The sequence below is a fragment of the Notechis scutatus genome, chromosome 3 (assembly GCF_049901735.1).
Source record: "Notechis scutatus isolate UNSWTSFEM ecotype Mainland chromosome 3, rNotScu1.2, whole genome shotgun sequence".
Taxonomy (NCBI): Eukaryota; Metazoa; Chordata; class Lepidosauria; order Squamata; family Elapidae; genus Notechis; species Notechis scutatus.
In genome coordinates this window covers 35,258,448-35,281,535 of record NC_142011.1, presented here as the reverse complement: position 1 = coordinate 35,281,535, position 23,088 = coordinate 35,258,448, and the positions used below count along the sequence as shown (strand labels likewise).

At 37.6% G+C, this 23,088-nt stretch overlaps 1 protein-coding gene across 5 annotated transcripts in view; it reads right to left on the bottom strand.

Moving 5' to 3' along the window:
• CPNE1 (copine 1) overlaps positions 1-23,088 on the bottom strand; it is a 60,813-nt gene that overhangs the window by 24,232 nt on the left and 13,493 nt on the right. The window lies entirely within an intron of this gene.

Below are 23,088 nucleotides of genomic sequence, written 5' to 3'. Positions count from 1 at the left end.
TTTTCAGACAACAGTAGACTCCAAATAAAAACTATGTAACACATCATCACACATTTGTGACATTTTAATAGTTTTTTACAATAACCTTATATTGATGAATAACTGAAAAAGGGTGTTGGTACTTACCTGATACGCCCGTTCTCTGTAAGCTGTGAAGAGCATCCAGAATTGGGAGGTGCTTCAGTCTCTTCTGGAAAGGCTGGGCTTAAAACTCCGGGACGCTCCTCCCCCTCCACGGGACTCCTCCTCAGCGTCCCCCAGTTTTGCGAAGACTGAGTGCCAAGTCCGGAACTCATCACCTAATCTAGATCCCTGACTGGAACGGAACCCCACCAGACGGAAAGAAATGGGTGGGGCTGGATGCTCTTCACAGCTCACAGAGAATGGGCGTATTAGGTAAGTACCAACGCCCTTTCTCCCATGAGCTGTTCAGAGCATCCAGAATTGGGACATACCAAAGCTTGGCCTGTCCTTAGGGAGGGACTCCGTCTGGATCGAAATCAACTCCTAAACTCTGTGGGCCCTCTGCAGGACTCTTCTGCCAAATGAAGCATCCGCTGAGGCATAGGCCTCAATTTAATAATTTCTGACAAAGGGAGATGGTGAAGCCCAAGCTGCCGCTCTGCAAATTTCGTCTATGGAGGCCTGTGTGGCCCATGCTGCTGACATTGCCACACTCTTTGTTGAGTGGGCTGTAATGCCCTTAGGAACTGAGATGGACTGGCATTCGTAACTTTTAGCCATGGTGGCTCTCCACCATCTACCGATGGTCGTGGACAACACCTTTTGTCCTAAAGTGGATGGGTTGAAGGATAGAAATAGAGCCTCAGATTTTCGAAATGCCGCTGTGCGGTCTAGATAGATGCTTAAGGCCCTTTGCACGTCAAGTTTATGCCATTGATGTTCCAGCCTATGAGATGGTTTCGGACAGAAATTTGGAAGGACCAACTCCTGCGCTCTGTGGAAGGTTGAATTTACTTTAGGAGTGAACGATGGATCCAAACGGAGAATCACTCTGTCCGCATGAAACATGCACAGGTCCTTACGCATTGACAATGCCGCCAATTTGGGAATTCTTCTAGCTGATGTGATTGCAATTAGGCAGGCCACCTTATATGTCAGGAATTTAAGACTAGTGGTCCTTAGAGGTTCAAACTGACCAGTTGTAAGTGCGGTTAACACCTTGTTGAGATCCCAGGTGGGATAGTGGTGAATTACAGGAGGTCGTAAGTTTGCAGCACCCTTGAGAAAACTGCAGATATGTGGATGGTGTGCTATGGAATGGAGGTCACCCCAGGTTATCACCGAGGCTAAAGCCGCCACCTCTCTACGTAACGTATTTGGAGATAGGCCCTGTTCAACCCCTCCTGTAAAAAAAAAATTGTCCTATTGATGGAGCAGTTGGGCCGATCTTAGACCCCTGGCACCAGCGACAAAAAGGCTGACCACGTGGCCTCGTATACACGATTTGTTGAGGCCCGTCTGGATGCTTGAATAGTGGCAAAAGCATCCTCTGAAATTTGTTGGGCCCTTAAATGGCTCCGCTCAACCTCCATATGGCTAGACTGAGCCATTGAGAGTTTGGGTGAAGTATTGGCCCTTGGGAGAGGGAAACATTCGACGGTAGAATTTTCCAAGGTTGTTCTCTTGACAGCTCCTGTAAATCTGTGAACCACGTTCGCCTGGGCCAGTAAGGGGCGACCAATATCAATTCCGCTCGTTCCTCCAATAACTTCTGGATCAACCTGGGTATTACTGGCAGTGGAGGAAATGAATATAGAAGCGGGGGGGGGCCACTGACATCGCAGGGCATTGATGGCCTCCGCCCCCCGAGTCGGATATCTGGAGATATAGCGGGGCAATTGGGCGTTGAGAGGAGAGGCAAATAGATCGATCACCAGTTGCCCAAACCTCCGCACTGCTTCCTGGAAGACAGACGGGTGTATGAGTCACTCTACCTGATCTATCATGGCCCTGCTGAGCCAGTCTGCTTGTGTGCTTAATGCCCCTGCTATGAGTTTTGCCTTGAGCGAAGACAGATTGGCCTTGGCCCATTTGAACAACTTGATCGTCTCCAGCATCAGAAGTTTGGAATGAGTACTCCCCTGTCTGTTTACGTGGGCCTTGGTTGTGGTATTGTCTGTCAAGACCAGAACGTGGCGTGAATGGAAAAGGGGTAGAAAACTGCGTAAGGCCAGGTGAACTGCTCGCAGTCCCAACAGGTTAATGCTTTGTGATAATTCAGAAATAGTCCAAATTCCTTGTGCAGTGTGGGATTGGAATTGAGCTCCCCATCCTACCAGGCTGGCATCGGTTGTGATCGTTACCCTGCAAGGTTCCTTGAAAGGACACCCCGTTTATCATTTTTTTCGACCACCAGCAGAGCGATCGGAGAACGTTGTGCGGTACCTTTATCTGGACGTTGGAGGTGGCTCTTCTGGATCTCTGGAAAGGTAGCAGGAACCATTGCAGCTGTCTAGAATGGAATCGAGCCCAAGGCACAATGGAAATACAAGAAATCAGTTTCCCTAACAGTTGAGACAGCAATGCCAGGGAAACCCTCTTTAAGGCCCTGATCTCTTTGTCCAAAGACTGAATACTGTTTAACCTGTCCTGAGAGAAAAAGACCTTGCCCTCCATGGTATCTATCACTGCCCCCAAATGAACTAGCCTAGTTGAGGAGATCAAGTGGCTTTTATCCCAATTTATGGAAAAGCCATGACCCTGAAGGGTCTCCAGAGTAAACTTGGTATCCAATTTTGCTTGATGCCTGGAAGATGACAAAATTAAAATATCATCCAGATAACATTGTAAGCAGACAGATTTGATCCTGAGCGAGGCAGCCAATGCCACGAGGACCTTAGTAAAAATCCTAGGGGCTGAAGCCAGACCGAATGGCAAGGCGATATATTCATAGTGCCGATCACAATAGCCAAATCTAAGATATCTGTAGTGGGCAGGTCTGATTGGTATTGTAGATAAGCCTCTGTGAGATCTATAGAGGTCATGATATCGTTCTCTCTGATACTAATCAGAATGGACTGGAGACTAGTATCTTGAATTTTCGATAAACCAATGATTTGTTCAAACGCTTGAGGTCCAGAATTGCCCTCCAGCCCCCCGAACTCTTCGGGACCACAAACAATAGAGAGTAACAGCCTTGACCCCGCTTGTTCAGATGGGACCTCTCTAATAGCTCAAATATGCAGAAGATGATTGATAGCCTCCTGCATCAACGCCCTCTTAATGGGATCCATGGACATAGGGCTCCTAATGAAAAAGTTCGGGGGGGAGGATTGAAACTCCAGCGCCAAGCCAAACCTAATAGTGTCCTTGACCCACACATCAGAGGTGGAGCTGTCCCATTGATCGACAAACAGTTTTAACCACCCTCCAATGGGAACTGCTGTCAAGGGCTCACTTGGGGCGACGAAAAAATTGGCCTCTAGTGCCTGTGGGGTTCCTACTATTTTGGCCTCCCCGCTGACCTCTATCGGAAGATTCAGGCCTATCCTGTCTGAGGGCCTGTAGCCTGATGTTCTCTGAGATCTGGGAACGTAGGGGCCCTGATAGTAGGACCGAAAGGAACCCCTTCAAAACGACTGGGGCATTCTGTTTTCAGACCTACGAAAAAGAGGGGGAAGTACTTTTTTCTTGTTTCTATTTTCTATAAGGAGGGGCTCCAAGACACTGCCCAATAATTTACCCCCCGAAATTGGGGCTGATGCCAACTTGCATTTATGCTTGGTATCCGCCTGCCAATGTCTGAGCCATAGCAGTCTCCGTGCTGATACGTGAGATGCTATGGCCCTAGACGAGAATTTGACTGCATTAAATGTGGCGTCAGCAGAGAACTCTGCGGCTGCCATAATTTTAGCTATGTCCTGGTGAGCAATGACATTTGACGCAGGCAATATATCCCTCAGGTGGGAGAGCCATCGGAGGGAGGACCGTGTAAAAAAGAACGTAGCAGTAGCTGCCTTAATGGCCCAGGCGTCAGAAATGTGCACCCTACAGAGTGCTAGCTCTGCTCTCTTTTCTTCCGGTCTCAGGGCTTGCTTGGCCTCGTTAGGGAAAGTGGAAGAAGAGGCCTAGTTTAGCGGTGTTCTTTGCCTTAAACAGTAAAGATGTAAAGAGGTGTGGGCGAAAAAAGGCCAGAAAAAGTAGGTTGGTCTGGAATGAGGCCTTCGTCATCCGACATTCCCCGTTCTAGCGGGTCAGCCTCTGACAGACCCAAGTCCATCTGATGGATCGACCCCCACTCCATGGAAACCTCCTGGTCTTCAAAGTCCACCTCCTCCTGAAGGCCCTGGGCCAGTATGTTAGGAATATTGGGGAATACCTGAGATTGATGTTGTTGGATATGCCCAAAGGAGCGGGCGGACAGGGATCCCGCATCCGAAGCGGTCGAGAAGTGTCTGGTCCGGATGGATTGCTGAACTCCAGCCGCAATGCCCCTTTGAATCGCCATCTCCATCCATTGCCTCATTTTGATGGGAATAGACTCAGGTAATCCCTCCTCCTGTCTTAGGCCGGCGGCCGTATGGGTGAAGGTTGCCTCAGGAATTGGCTGGCCAGTGCTCAATGGAGGAGATGTGCCTGTGGGGGGTTGTCTAGAAACAGCCTGTCTGGGCTGGGTAGATAAGTCCAAGGGCCCCATCAATGGGTTTGGGTTCTGATCAGTCATAGCCCTTTTGTCTGCCTCGCTGGCTTGTTTTTGCAATTGTCTTTCCAATGCTAGGTGCCGTCTATGGGCATCCTTATCTGCTGCCTTAGAGGCCTTTTTGGGGCCCACAGGCTTGTCTCGGGACTTATTTGGCTCGTAGCGGAAAGCGTTGTCACGTTCCACAATGATGGATTGTCTTGCCTCTGAATGTAAATTTTATTTTTTTAATTTTTTAAAAATTTATTATGATTATTATTGATATTGTGGTAGAAATTTGAACTTTGGGGAGATGCCTTCCCCTGCAGTTGAAATTAGAACGCTCCTCCAGGAAGGTAAGACTGTATATTAATAGGAATAAGAGTTTAAATGGTGAACAGTATCTAAGGGTCCCCAGCAAGGGAAACCCCCAAGTGCTCCAATTGAGAGAAAAACTCCAGATCCCAGGTCCCCAGCAAGGGAAACCAGCTATTACAGGCTCTGATGTGACTCCTTGCCTGTCAGAGACAAACGTCCCGCAGTATAAATGTCACTCGCAATTTCCGACTGAATAAAAGATCCAAATGGCAAATGCACAGAAATGCCTGTATAATGAGTAGCTGTTTAGTGCCACGTTAGCCAGAAGGATAGCCAAATCCAGGAAGGGCACAATGTAAAGTTACTACTTCGGTCCCCAGCAAGGGAAACCAGCGAGGAATGGAGGCTGTGGCAATTACTTTCTCGGTCCCCAGCAAGGGAAACAAACGAGAAATGGAGGCTGTGGCAATTACTTTCTCGGTCCCCAGCAAGGGAAACAAATGAGAAATAGAGGCTGTGACAATTACTTTCTTGGTCCCCAGCAAGGGAAACAAATGAGAAATGGAGTCTGTGGCAATTAGGCGCGAAATTGAGGCAGCCATTGACAAGGGCGGGAAGCAGAATCACCGTTGCTGCTGACTGAGCTGTCAAATGAGCCGCTACTGCAGAAGTTCCTTAGCAAGACTTGAACTCATAATCCCTTGCTTTCCAGCCTGGTGCCTTAACCACTAGAGCAAACTGGTTCTCAAGGCTCTAACTTGCGATCTAAAAGCTGTCGAGGCTCTAACTTGCGATCTAAATGGGCTGTGAGAGGAAGCGACAAGGGAAAGTGAGCCATGGCTGCGAGCGCTCCGCTCCGATCGCAAAGAAAGTGATCTGAAGCTTAGATAAGGAGTTGCCTGAAGCAGAAGCCTCAAGCTGCCTGCGGAGTGGCAGGCTCCGCTATTTGAAAAGGGAAACAGTTTTTGAACTGAGCTAGGTAACCTAATAAAGGGACAAGCCTGACAAATCCAAATTAAATGGGAAAGAATTTTAAACGCCAAAATACCACAAGAGCAAACCTGAATCAGAAAAAACAACAACCGTTCCAGTCAGGGAGTGCACAACCTCTTACCACAAAGGCTGAGCTAAAACTGGGGGATGCTGAGGAGTCGTCCCGTGGAGGAGGAGGAGCATCCCGGAGTTTTAAGCCCAGCCTTTCCAGAAGAGACTGAAGCACCTCCCAATTCTGGATGCTCTGAACAGCTCTTGGGAGAATAACCATTTCTACAGTTAAAATAGTTTATCACTTACTTTGAAAAGACATTTAATTTTAAAAATCCTATCTCTAGATAATTGTGCACTCCAATGTCTAATACAATATTAGATAATAGCAAAATTTAGAAGATAACTGACTTGATATTTGAAAACCATTGGAAACATCCCATTCCTCTCTAACAGAAGAAAAAACATTAAGCCAATGAATATTAGCTTCAAACACTAAAGCATCAAACTATACTTACATGCACACAGTGGGACATTTGAAAACTCAACTGCTTTATGTAATTCTCAAAGTGCAGTGTGAAAGGTAAACTTGAATATCAACCAGCTTATATAAGAACCTGCACTAACATGCTAACAATGCTTTGTATTAGAATGGAGAAAAAATATTTGTTTTTTAGGGACTGTCAAATCACATTGCAATGGATTACATTGCAAAACAAAAAAGAGACACCCTATTAGATTCGGAAATTTAAAATTCAGCAGTTTTAAGATTTAGCTTTATAAATTAAAAGCTCATTCTTTTAATGTATGGTTTCCTACTATAGTTCTATCAGTCTACTTGTTCTTGCCAGTTGAGTAATTTCTGCTCTGACACTTTGCTCCATTTTATTTTTTTTCAGCATTTCATTGGATGCTAGTTTACTAGTCCATTGCCAATTTTAAATTATTATATTTGGCTATTCTGTCCTTACACATTTTTTTTATTTTTCCCCTTTTCTCCCAATTCTGTTCTCTCTAATCATTCTCTTTGACTTTTGCTTTGAGTTCATTGCCTACTTCTGTACTACTTTCCTTCCTGCGTGACTGCTGATTATTAGCAATTCATACAATTCATACAACATTGCATTGTAAATGGAAGCTACCATTGTTAGTGGTACTTGCTGCTTACATAAGCAATACCACTGACTCTAAGAGGACAGTTTTTACTTTTTACTTGGGACTTAGGCATAGTTAGCATCTGGGGCAGTTCAACCTGTTTTTTTTCTCATGGTTTTTGTGTCACATCATTATCAACTGACTTTTGGATGTTATTCACTAAAAGCATCAGTGGAATGGATCCCACTTCCTCTGTTAGTTAAAATCTTCTCAACTGCACAGTCAACAACAAATAACAAGACAGGGACCAAAAATGTGTGTGTGGGGGAGCAATGTGCAGAACAACCCAAATGCCAAATGAAAGAATAGTAGAGTGGATCATGCTGTGCTTTCAGGGAACACTAATCATTTCCTTTAAAGTGGAGTAGCACATGTTAAAACTACGGGAAAGCAATACCACTTCAACCCATTCTGGGTGAACAGCAAGGACACGTTGTATGACATGATTCAGAGCAGCATAATCTTCTGCAAAGTCCAGTAGAGGATGGAGGTACAGTTGCTGGGTAGATCTGCTCCTAGACTCAGTTCGCTAGCATCCCCATATAAGATACCACTGCATTCATAATCTGCAACGTTTTGACTGTAACCAAGCTAGTATTCCTGTAAAGAAATTCAACTGTCAGCATTTCTTGCTGCAGGCTTTGTTTCCTGAGCAACTATAACGTCCACGAACGTTCTTTGCTGAATCAGTTTATTACCAAAAGCTTTGCTGCCACAAACATGATATAATTCAGATCAAACAGATAAACATTAATTTGTGACAGTAATTATCAGACATGCAAATATGAAAAAGATTGAAAAAAGGATAGTAGGAGTCAGTGTAATATACGTATCTTCCATACCTAAAGCAAGCACTGTTGTTATTTACTGAGTTACAAATTTCTAACTATGGAGTCCTTGTTGCTTTTTGAGCTTTGGTTGTCTGCTTGTAGATGTTTCATGACTAAATTAGGTAATATCTTTGGTACTGGAAGGGAGTAAGGTTTACTCTCCTTTCCAGCACTAAAGGCATTACCTAGTCTGGTAGTGAAACATCTGCAACCAAACAACCAGACTGAGAGCAACAAGGATTTCAGAACAATCTTGAGTTACATATATTCTGTAAGCCGCCTCGAGTTGCCATGGGTGAATAGCAATATAAATGCAACAAATAAATAAATATTCATGTCAACTGAAACTTCTAACATTATTTTATGGACTGGTAAGCATTCCTAATTCTCTCTATCCACACTATGAAATCAATAACATGTTTACATTTACAAAGCATATATTATGGTATTACCCTATAGTAGTGTGGTAACATCATTAAGTCCATTATTATTGTTTCTTTCAATGGAATTTGCTACGTATCAGGAATGGAGGAAGCTATAACATTAATAGGAATGATACTTGAAAATGAGAAAAAGCAAAGGCCAGGCAGGATGCTAAAAGTGAGAGAAACAAGGAGTAACATAAGGGCGGCATTGAAGAAGCAGAAAACACAACAATTAGCACTGACTTTTCATTTGAAAGGATCCTTTCATTGCTCTCCTGCCTCATTGGTATCGATGGGTTTATCTGCAATTGCAGTGCTGCTGACTTGACGATATTTAATTCACAGCACTATTTGTCCAAGAGCTATTTTAAGAAAATATATTAAGATATTCATACTATATCACCTGGTAGTTTTGTCAAAGTGAGCTTTTCAAGCTACAGACATTTTGTAAGGCTTACAAAATGTGTATATCTGTCTGTAGCATGAAAAAAATAAAATATTAGATGCAATATTGTTATAAAATGGTATGTTAAAAAAGTGAAAACTCATTCAAGCAAAGCTTGACTTCTGGTGGCTGTATAGACACACAAATGTAGTTTTATTTGGTAACTATACAGAAGTGGCATGCCACTGCCTTCTGGAAAATTTGCTCAATTTCTTAAACTATTCCCAGGGTTTCGTGGTAGTCTTCCATTCAAGTGTTAATCAATACTGGGTTGTTGCATTTTTTTCAGTTCAGGCAAGATCAGCTAGATGGTATATTAATTTATTCTGTAGATCTCAAAGCCCAATGGCTCAACTTAGATTTTATAGTATTTACATTTCTGAGAAAATGTTATCCTGCACTTCCAAATGGGAGTAGACTGAGTGATGTTTTACTTATTACTCATGTTGAACTAGCCCAGGGGTGTCAAACTGGCAACCTGGGAGCCGGATGCATCACATGAAGGCCACACCCACCCTGGCCCCACAAAGGCAAAAACGCCATGATACGTCACATCACATGATCAAGTTTGACACCTGTGAACTAGCCAGTTAAAATATTAGCCACCATCCTTTCAGGAAACTTAAGCCTTTGGGATCACCAATACTGCCAGCACTCCTATTTTAATTGTAAGGATGGGAAGGGAGGTTAATATTTAAGCTTCTAATGGGTGCATCCTTACCATTTGCCCTCTTAGTATAATATTCTTTAGATGTAATCCTGGACATGCCAAGAGCAGTTAAAAGGTATTTTGAAAAACTCAAGTTGAAAAAGACTATGCTAATATGCTAATCAGGATGTGCAACTGTACTTCAAGAGAGATTTAAGTAAGTTTTGAGCAGTTGTTTTGGTCTGACTGCTACTATACATGGAAACTGCAAATATAAAGAAAAGTAAAGAAACATAAAAGCCTGCACAAAGTTATGATTTTACACATTTCATGACCAAGAGAGATTTACTCTGGATGTTTGAAGAATTTACACTCACGGCAGTTAAAATTTTTTGGCATCTAAAAGCTATTTCACCATCAGACATTCAGTTGTGTCCAACCCACCCAGCCATGTTATGGGTCAGCGTTGTCCATCCCTTCTGACTTGCATCATCTCCTTCAGATCTGCCATGGTCACCCTCAAACCTATTTACATTTGTCAGAGGTCTTCAAACTTGACAGTTTTAAGACTTGTGGACTTCAGTTCCCAGAATTCCTCCTCCAGTCATGTTAGCTCAGGGATTCTGGGAGTTGAAGTCCACAAGTCTTAAACTTGCCAAGTTTGAAAACCCTTGAACTATATTATTCAAATAGTTCAAAATAGGTTCCCTAAGCTATGCATTAATTCCCGAAGACTGACATATAGGTAACCTTCAGTGTCTTATGATAAAAGATCAAAATTTGGAAGAGACACTTCATCTTCTTTTGCTATAGCTTCATGCTTTTTGTGCATGATCATCACTACAAACATTAACAGCATCTCAATTTGTACCTATACCTTGACCATAATGGAGCCCAGAATTCCCTTCACAAGTTAGAATAGTGATAAGCCAAGGCATCAATAGGACAGAACCTATTTTTTAAATAGGACAGAACCTATTTTTTAAACCTTTGCACTGGTCATTAATGAATCAATGATTCCTGAGTGCTCTTTGCTGCAAACCAGCCAAAAAGGCCAAAAACTGGGGGGAAAACATCATAAATCACAGCCACATGACCATGGAATACTGCAACCAACCACAACAATTAAGGTAGTTGCCAAGCCATCAGAACTCTGGAACTGGATCATATTTAGCTTTTTTCATGGGTGGTGGTGGTGGTGTTCCGATGTAATTTTGAATGGCCACTGAGAAACTGGTAATTACACAACTACCTGTATTTAATGTAAATATACAAGACTTAATGGGACCTCTAAGTGTGTGTGCAACTGCAGTATCACAGCCAATCCTACACATATCTGTAAAAAAATTACTCTTACATCCAGCCTCTCTCAAGTAAAAATGCACAGAATTGTATCTGAAATCATTTATTTTTATTGATTTTTTTATGCTGCCCATCTCCTCTACATCTCATCTCTCACTATGATATCCTCACTAAAACTCTCAATTGTGTTTTCAAGAAAAAAAATGATACATAAACTAGAACATGAATACTACTATTACTACAGGAATATTACAATTATTTCCCAGAAATATGAGGATAAGAATGAAATAGTTCTTGGGGATGACATGTGTTCAGCCACAGCACCATCCCAATAACCCAGGGCAAAACATTAGGATTTAACTTCATTTCATTTATATGACGTTTCAGAATTCAATGGGGACAAAGTATGTGTATAGAAAATATTTGAACCAGAAAAACGACTGTAATCTTTCATATTGGGTATTCTATTGCCAAGTCACAATTACATTATTATTTCTCAAGTTTTCTAGGGATAATAATTTGGCTCATTTGCATGATTAGTACACACACCCCTGTAATTGGCATTACTTATAATTATAGTCATGATTGTAGCTTCATCAATTAAATACTGCAAAGCAGAGCAGACTACTTGATGCTTCTAAACAGGCTCCAAAACAAAAAAAAATGCAAAATAATCTGGTGTTTCATGTTGTAACATGGATTTAAAAGTGGTTTTTTTTCCTTTTAATATTAAACCTTTTTAAGATAGTTGGCTGCAATCTTGATTCATGTTTGATCTGGTCAGGTCTTCCTTCCTTCCTTCCCTGTATTTTTTGATATACACTTCAGTACTACGTTGGGAAGTCTGGTGTGAATGGAAGATAATTTCAGATATTTGAAGAGATATTCTCTATGAGTAACCATTTAGTAGGCTGGGTCAAATGCTGAGCTAAAAAAATTCTTGTGAATAAAATTATTCTATTTTACAGTGAAATAAGGACACCAAGAGATTTCTGATCAGTAATTTAAAAACTAATTCTTTCTTATATTTAATATCAGAGTCCCATAAGTATATTTCTAGTTGCTATTTCTAGGTCTCAGTCAAATTAATAGAAAAGAAAAAGATGATTGCAAAAAAAGGAAAGTTGACACAATAAACCACAATTTTGTGAAAGAAAAAGCACTACTCTCTTATGGCATGCTATTCTATCCAGCAACTATGGAACAGATCTTCCTTAGCACAAATTTTTAACCAAAATACCATGAAAAATGTGCCACCCATGGATAAGCAACAACATAAATACATTTTTCATGTTTTTTTTCCATAAAATTTCAAGGGTCAGTTTATCCATGGGTGGGCTTACCTGTGAGCATGAATACTGATACAAGTATAGAACTACTACATATACTTGCTAATAAATTCATTCATGGATAAGCCCAAACTTGACTTTGGGCGGTGTTATTTGGTACCAAAAATTCTCAGCTTATCCACAAATATAGTTAGCAGTTAGGTTGCATTAAGGGAATAAAATGTACTAAGATGGTAAAATGTATGAAACTTCAGTTCCTTTAAACCTTTTTATTTGAAGGTTCAGTTACATATAAATACAGTAATGTTACTGTATCATTGGACCTCAGAAATGGTGATATTTTCTGGAATGTTCATTGCTTCCAATGAATTTGTTAACAAATCCAGCATACTTGGTAATTCTTTCTCATCTGTTATACATTACATTTATTAATCAGAAGTTTCATTGTCATTCAACTTTATTTGAAATTATTTTTAAAAATATTTTGGTTTATATACAAAACGTATTTCCTGTATTGCATTTATTTTCCAAAATTAAACATCAGGAAAGGCATAGTTAATTCTGAGTTTCATGCATCACCAGAATATATGATCTATCAATGACAGATTATTACCCACATTGACATAACAGTGAAAATGCTTACAGAACAAGCTCTCAAGATGTTTCAATTCATACATTTTACAGTAATTTGAGTCTTTAAACAAATTTCCAGTCCGTGAGATGCATAAAATATGGACGGCAGCTTTCTTTTCTTTTCTTTTTTTCTTTTCTTTTATGTACACTGAAAGCATTTGCACCAAGACAAATTCCTTGTGTGTCCAATCACAATTGGCCAATAAATAATTCTATTCTATTCTATTTAGCAAAACAAGACACTATTCTCTTCATTATACCTGAATGTAGCTGCCATGAAATAAATAACTTCCAATTAAATATAGAATAGATATATTGTTGGATTTCCCAGATATGAGAAATGGAATATTTACATGATCAACTGGGTTCTGCTCAAGCCTTTCCTTAACCACATCCTACTGTAGGTCCTCTTTTAGATCAGCCAGGTTACCTAGGTGCTGCCACCTGCTGGGCATCCTATAATTAATATTTTTTACTAAATTGCTTATACCTTTTCTCAATTCTGATTTTCAATTACATTTCAAAAAATGACCAGCTGTACTTCTCACTTCAGCAAATCTAATTATGTCTATTTGCAATGTATTTTATATTTATTTCTTTTATAACTTTGGAATGAATTTTGTCTAGCTGCATTACTAATATATAGTCACATCAAGAATAAACTGTAGTGGGATAAACTTTCACTGTGCTTTTACATGGTGTGTGTGTACGCGCACCTGTATATGTATGTATGTATGTGTATGTATAATTTCAATTGAAGCCAGCAATATCCTTCACTCGCTTGGTATTAGAAAGACTGGCTGAGCCAGGGGGAGGGGTCAAACAGGGAATTAGCCTAGACAGGTACAAAGAGAAGTTCAATCTCCTCTTCCCCCACAAATGAATGCTGCAAACAAATCTTATGTAGTCTGATTCAGGTGCAGACAGGAAAGGTTCCTGTGAAATAGGCATAAAATAGCTAACTAAACTCTTGATTGTTTGCACCTAACACTTGGTTACATTTATGTGTTCTATTTCTGCACGCATTTGAAATATAGTTTTTACATAGGATACCGTTCTCCTGATCTTTTTTTGTTACTTTCTGTTATTCCTAAACTGGTATAGGATAAGTATGGGACATTTTACATGTCTAAATGTTACATATGTAGTTCTATAATTAATTCATAGTTTAATAATTAATTTTAATGTAATTAAATTGTTGTAATTAATATGTAGGTAATTACATACCTCCAAAAAATGAGGCAGGGAAGCTACTAAGAAGATACTCCCTGTATAAAATTATTCTACGTAAGATACATTAATATACACAACTATAATTCTATTTTCATTACCTAGAAACATTTAACTAGTTTTCTATCTTGGATTAAGTCTTCATTTAAAAATAAGTGTCTATTATTATATTATAAAATTTAGTAAATGAGATTGTTAATTATGCAATCCTTGTAATTTAACTGAGGATCTTGACTGCAACCAAACATTAACTAACCATTTAGCTTGGCATTATTTTGGGGTAATAAAACCAAAAGCCTGCACTGAATATATGTATCTCAGCTGAATTTGGGAAGAAATAGGCTTGTTTATTTCAGTTAGTCAACTATAATGCTTGTGCCACGTTCCAAAACACATCAATTCTAAATTTACTCAATATTTTTATTCTTCATAAACAAGGAATGCAGCAGTATACTAGGATAAAGGCAACAAAATTGGGAACTGAAAAGTTTTAATATTACAAAATTGTCATCAAAAGTATTACCGAGAATACCGTTTTATTAAACATATATGCCAATGGGGTCCATTACTTGTATTTTCCAATAATAACTAAGATAATGATAGCTAAGATCTAGATGATACCAAAATATCTAGTATTATTTATTTCTGGCTTTTATTTCTTCCCACCTAGGAAATTAAACTGGATCTCCCTTAATATCTCATTTTAAACAAAGTAGTAAATATATTTTCTAAAAGCTAAAATAAATTAAAGTTTCTCATTGAATTGTGGATACTAAGTAGAACACAGGACCTAAAGATACAATACAGCAGCTGTAATAGTTCTTCCTGGGCAAAACTCAAAACTATTTGATAAGACTTCCCTTGTTATGACATCATAGCTCTTGGCTAAATAATAAATACTACCTGTAAAAAATGTCAAAGAAAAAATGCTACCTTCCCTGAGATGACAATTTATTCATTCACTATGAAAAAGCTACATATATTGAATATGCATTTGTTGTATATTTAAGAACTATGTCCATTTTCTCTATCCTAATCTCCTGCAATAGTATATTTTGCAAAGCATGTATAAAAAATAGCCTTTAAAAATATAAATAGGACATAACCAAAATAAAAGTTCATGATAGAGAGAGAACAATTTGAATTTTAATATTTCAAAAAAAAAAAAAAGTTTATAAACTGCGCATACAGGATTATATATTGGAACACATACTTTTGCATCAGACAAGATATTCTTCACCCCATTAAGATTATCACCAAAGAATGCTTTCTAGACACATTCTACTTGAGAAATGTCTTCGATAAACATCAATATGTTGATTCTGGGCGTCAATGACATCTTCAGTTTCCACTTGTGAAGGTGAGTATATCCACTTCCATTAGTTCTGAAGAAAATAACTGCTGCTCAATTTATATTCATGTTGAATGTTTATCATTTAAAAGCTCAAAGAATATTACCTAGGCTCATCTAACTAAAAATAATAATAAAGTCATATTTCCCATAAATTGTGGTTCATTTTTAGCTGTTTTCTCTACAAAGTGGTATTTCAAATACCACACCATATTCTATTTGAGATAACACCTCTAGTACAAGTAGTCCTCGACCTACAACAGCTCATTTAGTGACCATTCAAAATTATAACATCACTAAAAAGTGACTTATGGCCATTTTTCACACTTATGACTCTTGCAGCACCCCCATGGTCACATGATCAAAATTCAAATAGTTGGCAACTGACTTACATTTATGAGAGTCACAGTGTCCTGGAATCATGTGATCCCCTTTTGCGACCTTCTGACAAAGTCAATGGGTAAACCAGATTCACTTAACATATATGTCAGTACTTAACTACTGCAATGATTCACTTAACAATGGTGGCAAGAAAGGTTGTAAAATGGGGCAAAACTCAATTAACAAATGTCTTGCTTAGCAATACATTTTGGACTCAACTGTGGTCATGAGGACTACCTGTACTTTTTGGATTTCTGTCCTCACTATGAGTTGTGTGGGTGGGTGGGTGCACGAAGGGAGACTCAGCCAATCTCACTGTACACATGTCGTACTCTGACAATAAAGGTAATAATAATAATATTTCATCATTCTTATCTGAATAAGAATTGACATTTCTTAAAAAAACCCGCTCATCTGCCAATTACTTGGTGGACAAGAAACAACATTTTAGATGTTCTTCTAAACAGTTTGTGGTGGGATAGAAAGCTGCCACCAAAGCAATGTACTTAAGAAAGGTAAGTAGCTAAAAGCTTGCTACTTAGAGTTACTTAGAGGTAGGGTAAATTTGAGGAATACAGAAGTAAAGGAAAGCTGAAACCCTTATATTAAAGTAAAAGAAACCTTTTATTTTCTTTCAGATGCAAGACAAATGCAATTTAATGTGTCTGCCCAATACAGATAAAGTATTTCTCAGAACATGTAACACACGATTGGCATATATTAATTTTATGAAAGGTTTGCAGAAGTAATTGTTGATGAGTTGAATTAGCTCAGGTCAATCAGTTCTTTCTTTGTGAGTTAAATTCTAAACGATTTTCCCTAAGCAAATACAAGATTAAAATGCTATTATTCTTAGCATGTTGTTGCGTAGCTTTGCAATAATTTTATTGGGTCAGTATCAATTGCAATGTATTACTTTTGTTGACCAAATTACAACTCAGTAGTCGAACATACAATTTCTTTACAGTATCAATAAAACTACATAACTTTGCTCTGATTTAATGCACTTAGGCATTATGATTATGCACATTTTGATTATAAAAATTAATGGAAAGTTATACGCATAGCTCTACATACAGCCATAGAAAATATAAAGAACAAGTGGTTACACCTAAGAGTTTTGTTTAAAAATATTCCCACTGGCCAAGACATAAATCTTTGCTGGAGTGGCAGAATGTCCCAGGGGACTAGAATGCATACAGTAGGCAATGGCTGTTCATGACAAATATTGTCATGACAAATGGTAGCTGGTAGCTGTAGCTGGTCATGACAAATATTTTGTGAATGTGTAAATTTCTCACCTTCACTCAGTACATTTACAACGTATCTTTCATTGTGACCACTGCCTGACTTCGATTTTTTGTTGGGGACAAAGTAATATAAAATGTCAATGAAAATTGTCTTTGATTTTGAACCACGGCAGTTCAGCAGTTACAATGCAGTACTGCAGGCTACTTCTGACGACTGCCAGCTGCCTGCAATTTGGCAGTTCGAATCTCACCAGGCCGACTCAGCCTTCTATTCTTCTGAGATCAGTAAAATGAGGACCCAGATTGTTGGGGGCAGTATGCTGACTCTGTAAACCACTCAGAGAGGGCTGTAAAGCACTGTGAAGCGGTATGGAAGTCTAAGTGCTATTGCTGTTGGTTTTGTCTAATTTGCATTTTCTACAAAATCCAATAATCTTGTAACTTTTTAGATAACAGTACTTGAAGAAAAAGAATCCAACATCATTACTGTAAAGAACTTTCAAAACAGGAAAGTCATAGGAATATGGAAGAACACATTATTTGTTCCTGTTGCCATTCAAATTTCTTCTTCTCAAGGAATAGAGTATAACTACTGCAATGTATTTGCTCTGATGACTGTGAGATAATTATTAGAAATCCTTTATTAATTTTAAAACTGAGTAATTTAAACCTACTATAAATTATAGTCCAATGATTTTATTGAACTTGAGCGAAGTTCAACTATCCAATTCACAAAATAATTTATGAGAATCACCATATGTATAGATTCAAGTGTCTTAGATGTCAATAAAAATGATGTTCCTTTGAAAGAAAATCTCAAAACCGGGTAGCACTTGCAATACAATACAAATAGGAAGAAAATGCTTTGTTAAACAGGCAGGCAGCTAATCTACACAACTGAAAAATACCAATTGCCAATCAATCATATACTAGAAGTTTCACCTACCTGAAACTGATTTATATAATATAATTAATATTCAATAGCATTATCCTCTGGAACCTTTAGATTAACAAGTACAAAATAACACCACTTTCTATAACAGATATCACTTTTGTAAAATATTTTGTAATCATTTCTTGTACAAAGCATTTTGACAGGGCTGTAGTTTAATATTAATGTTAACTGATTTTCTTTATTCTTTATGCCTCAGTGTCTGAAGTGTAGCATTGTACAAAAAGTTATAATTGTAGTTTTACTGTAATGAATGCAAAAACATTATTAAAAATCTGAATAATTCAATAAAACCCCATGCTAGGTTTCATCTTAAAGATTGCAAAATTTCAGTACTTTAATTTATTTCTAATGTTTGTAAGCCACCCAGAGTTGCTTTCGGACCAGATGGGCAGCACATAAATCCAATAAATAAATAAATATTTTAAAAGGGATTTCTGATTTCTTGAATTATGTTAGTATATATATTTATTTCAACATTAATAAAAACTCATGACATAACTGAAATTCTAGGCTAGGTTTGTAAATAGGTATTGCATCCTAGTTTTAGTTGAGAAACTTTGAAAACCATCATCCCTCATAACTGATATCTTGCTTTAGTTCAAGATATTCACTAATGTACACTGTGAGTTGAACAGCTCCTTGTCAAAACATAGTAATACATTAGCACTAACATTGTCATATTTCTGCACACAAGTACATATTGATTTTAGAATTTTCATGAATTTCCAGTACTCCAAACAGAAATAATGTAATTGATGGGATGAGACAAATTAAAATAATTAGGCAATTATGGTTATAATGTCTAAACTTTTTGCACTTTATTATTATTGGGGTGGTTTGTGTCTTGCACTGACTGTAAACATGGCAAGCAAAAACAAGTAAGATTAAAAGTTGTTCAAGTTTTAAATGGCTATAAATTTGATTTTGGCTTGTCACACATTTCTGCAAGTACTGGAAAAAAAACACCCATATTTTTCACTTAAGATGTAAAGTTCAGCAACATTTCCCATTTAAATCTGACCTCTTCCCTAATACTTGGAAGTACAACTAGTCTTACCAACATCAAAAAGATGGAACTAATTGTTAATAGTACTCGTCTTACAAAGCTACTCTAACAAAACCCCTAAATAAGACCTTCCAAACAGGTATCACCATTGTTATTCCTCCTAGGTCTTTTGTCACTGTCAAGCCCATTGGTGTCCTTGGATGTCCTTGGCCACAAGCTTCACAATGCTGATCTGCACATTATACACAGCTCAAAATACTTCTCATAATGTACTAGTTCTATTTAATTTGTTAATCCCAAAGAACTGTCAAAACTGATATAGAAGAAAAAAGCTCGCTCTCAATTAATAAACATACCAATTAAATTGGAGGGTTGTTTCCTACTGAAATAAGAAAAAACTTTTTTCAGCTTTGACACAACACATATTCTTTTAGACAGAATCACTTATAAAACAAGCATTGTTTCTGGAAGTATTTCTGCATAATTTTTCCTATCTATGTTATAGTTTAGAGAGCTAATTTGGTTAAGGTACTGGCCTAGAAACAAAGAGACTGTGAGTTCTAGTCCTCCATTAGGCATGAAAGCCAATTGGGTGACTTTGGACCAATCACTCTCACTGAGCCCAACCCAACTTACAGGGTTGCTGTTGTAGAAAAAATAGGAAGCAGGAGTAATGTGCCTTGAATTATATATAAAAAGTTGGGATAAAATATATTAATTCTATTATTTCAATGTATGCATTATATAATGAATTGAATGTCTTACTGTTTAACTGCATATGCCACTTTTTCCCCAAATACTCATTGACTTATCGTAATAATTACAACTGAAGGACTGCCTTAAAATGGCATCTAAAAAGAATTTACAAAATATATTTTCTAAAATGTTTATATTGACCCAATACTGGGCATGCATTTTAAATCTATTTATGGATTATTTATTTATTTATGTCTGAAGTATCTGAATCCCCATTCCAATAAAAGAACCAGAGATTAATTGCCAAATTTGGATAACATTCCAATAGTAATTTTGATACACGCAACTCATATTGAAATTTGTGATGTAGTACATGAAACATACAAAAAACCTTTAACTGGGTCAAAGATGCCAAGTGGTGGCTTAATTTCATAACTAATTAGGTTCACGTTACAGGTAGTCCTTGACTTATGACTACAATATGGACCAGAAAATTTATTAAATGGTACACTCATTATGTGAAGCATCACACGATCACACTCAATTTTAAAACTTTTTTTGCTGCATTTATTAGGCAAGTCACCATGATAATTAAATAAGACATCATATAATCATAACTTGCAACTTTTCTTATTGGATTTCCCATTAACTCTGAGCAGTTGCTAAAGAAATAATTATAAGTCAAGGACTACCTGTATATCACTGATAAACAAATTTTGATTAAGCAAAGAACAGCTGGGTTCATAAAGACCAAGTCAAAATGATGATTACATTACCTAGTTTGAGTAATGAAATGTCTGCAAGAAACCAAACATGCTCAGAGAGCACTAAGGACCTTTCGAGTCAACATCAAACAAAGCACATTGGAAACCAGTCAGCTCCTAAAGTTTAGAATGTATTTAATAGTGAAAGTTAAATTATATTCTCGGTTTCACCACATTCCCAAAACATGACCTGAAAAAGAGAATCAACTAATGCCAGCTATTTAAAATTGTTTTTCCTATCTTTTTGTTCTCCTTTATGCATCAATGCCTATTAACTATGTTCTCCTTAAATCCTATGTTAGTTGTAAAATCTTCGTTCTAAATAAAACTTTCTGTAACTACACATTTAACACATTGATCATGTTACATCTGTCTGTTCCCCACTGGAATGTAATCCATAATCACTTTGGAATAAACTCATTTTTCCTTATGTTGTTTAGAAAAGCACCACGTATACCAATGGGGTAAGATTATACATTTTTGCTCTATACCAACAAGAATATTTTTAAATAGAACTGTTTGAAAAAGCTATAGATGTCTAATCAAAAATTACAAAAATGCATTAGAAGCATATTCATGTGGTGCAGTTAAAATATCAATTTTTAAGGTTTTATATATTTTAATGTACACTTTGCTTTCTGAAAATCTTCACGATAGTAACAGCATCAGAAACATAATATCCATCTGTGCTTGTTAACTCCTGGCTTGTCAAGAAATGCAGTTGAAGTCCTAACCCAATGCCTGGAAGAAGTGCAGGTCTGGATGGGGAAGAACAGATTAAGGGCCAGTCCTGACAAGTTATGACCACAGATTATGTCTATTTACCTCCCCACCCCATCTGGAAGTATTCTTTCTTGACTCTCAAATCAGGCTGCATTTTCCTATATGAGATTTATATGCAATCTGGGGGTCCTCTTGAACTCTTAGCTTCTGTTTATAAGCATGTGTAAGCTTGGCCAAGAGGTACTGTAAACAAGTACATCTAATACACCAGTTGTTAATTTTCCTGGACCAAGAGACCCTTTAGAGTCATCTGTACCCATATTATCTCATGAATGGATTAAGGTAGCATGCTTTACACAGGGATGCCCTTAAAGAACATTATGAGGCTACAGCTGGTTCAAAATGCATGGGAAAGACATTGATGTGGGCATCAGGTTATGCACGTGTGACCCAATTACTTTGCAAGCTGCACTGGTTGACAGTTGGCTTCCGTGTCTGTTCAATTCAAGGCACTAGTTATCACTTTCAAAGCCTTCATATTATAGGGCTTAGCTACCTGAAGGACAGTCTTCAAGTTATCTTTGCCTATTTGATTTGATCCCGCAAGCTGAGTGCACTCTGGATCCTGTCAATTAAAGAATGTCATTCTGAAGGAAAATATACTCTATTGCATTATGGAATAATCTCTCCCCCTGCTCCTCCCCCGATATTTGGGTGGTCCCATTGTTATATCATTCAGATAACCACTGACGATCTGGCTGTTCTCCCAGGCATATGGGATAGGGTAATTTTGGCACCTTTTTTCGTTTTATTATGTTTTCATCTGTTGGTTTGTTTTTTGTTTTTTTGGTCAGTTGTATTTTTGTAAGTTGGTTTCTGATTGGAAGTCAGAGTGAAGTTGGGAGGCCTAGCAAGTAAATTAATACTGTAATAGTTTCCCCCCCATTAGCTAATTTTCAATCTTTTGAAAAACACTGGAAAGTTGCCTCCTCATTATGTAAATTCATTCAATCTCACTGTTTTCAACAAGGCTTACTCTTAATTATCACTAACAATTTCAAAGCAATTTATCTATTTCTGTAGTAAGGGATTGCTGCATCTATTAAAATTATCAAATTTACAGCTCCAAAAATATCATAGTATGCTTGCTCTTTATCAATTCAAATATATATAAAAATTTAGCAAGGAACATTATTATTCAACTAATACATGGTAAATATTTTTTTCAAAGTGCCGATAAGTTTAAATATCATTATCCTTAGTATACTGATATGTGATATGTCTCTATGAGGGTTTGATCATCTGATGCGCTTTGTTCTTATGTAAAGAATATACTGTCCTTCAATCCAGAAGGTTGCATGAAGTTAAATTTTTTCAATGAAAATTAACAGGAACAAAAACCTGTTGAATCTAATTAGACCTATAATGGATCCCAGCACAAGAGGAACATATCTCTGGAAGGTGGATTCTTCCATTTCCAGCAAGCTTGATTTTTATTTACAATATCCTCATCTCATTTCCAAGATTTAAAGAAATGGCTTCTCAAAAAGTTACTAGTGAAGAAAAGAATAAGGTTTGCCGGCTTACCCAAATTTCTAGGACACTTTTAACCTTACTGAACCTTTAACACAGGTTCCAAAGTCCACCTTATCTTGCATTATTCAGAAAAAGAAACTTTCTGTGGCTTATATCAGACATTACTATATTATTAAGATGCAGTCTTTGTTAATCGTAACTGGACATTCTTGTCCATGTGTGAAGAAAAGTTCTGATTCCTCTCCTAATAAACAGAAGCAATGTTGCAGTTTGTTTGTGACTTCTATTTTCTTTTCAATTCAAGAGATATAAAACATTTTTGATAAATCATACTAGTGTATTATTTTTAATGTATTAAAAACTACTGAAGCAATGAGATGGGATATCCAATACCATCTACAAAGCAATATTGAAGTACTTATGTACAAGAATCTCACACTTCTGCAATATTTTCTAGAATATGCAGAAGTATGTTAATACTCCCATCTCAAATACTACGAGAAAGTCATATAATTATTAAATAA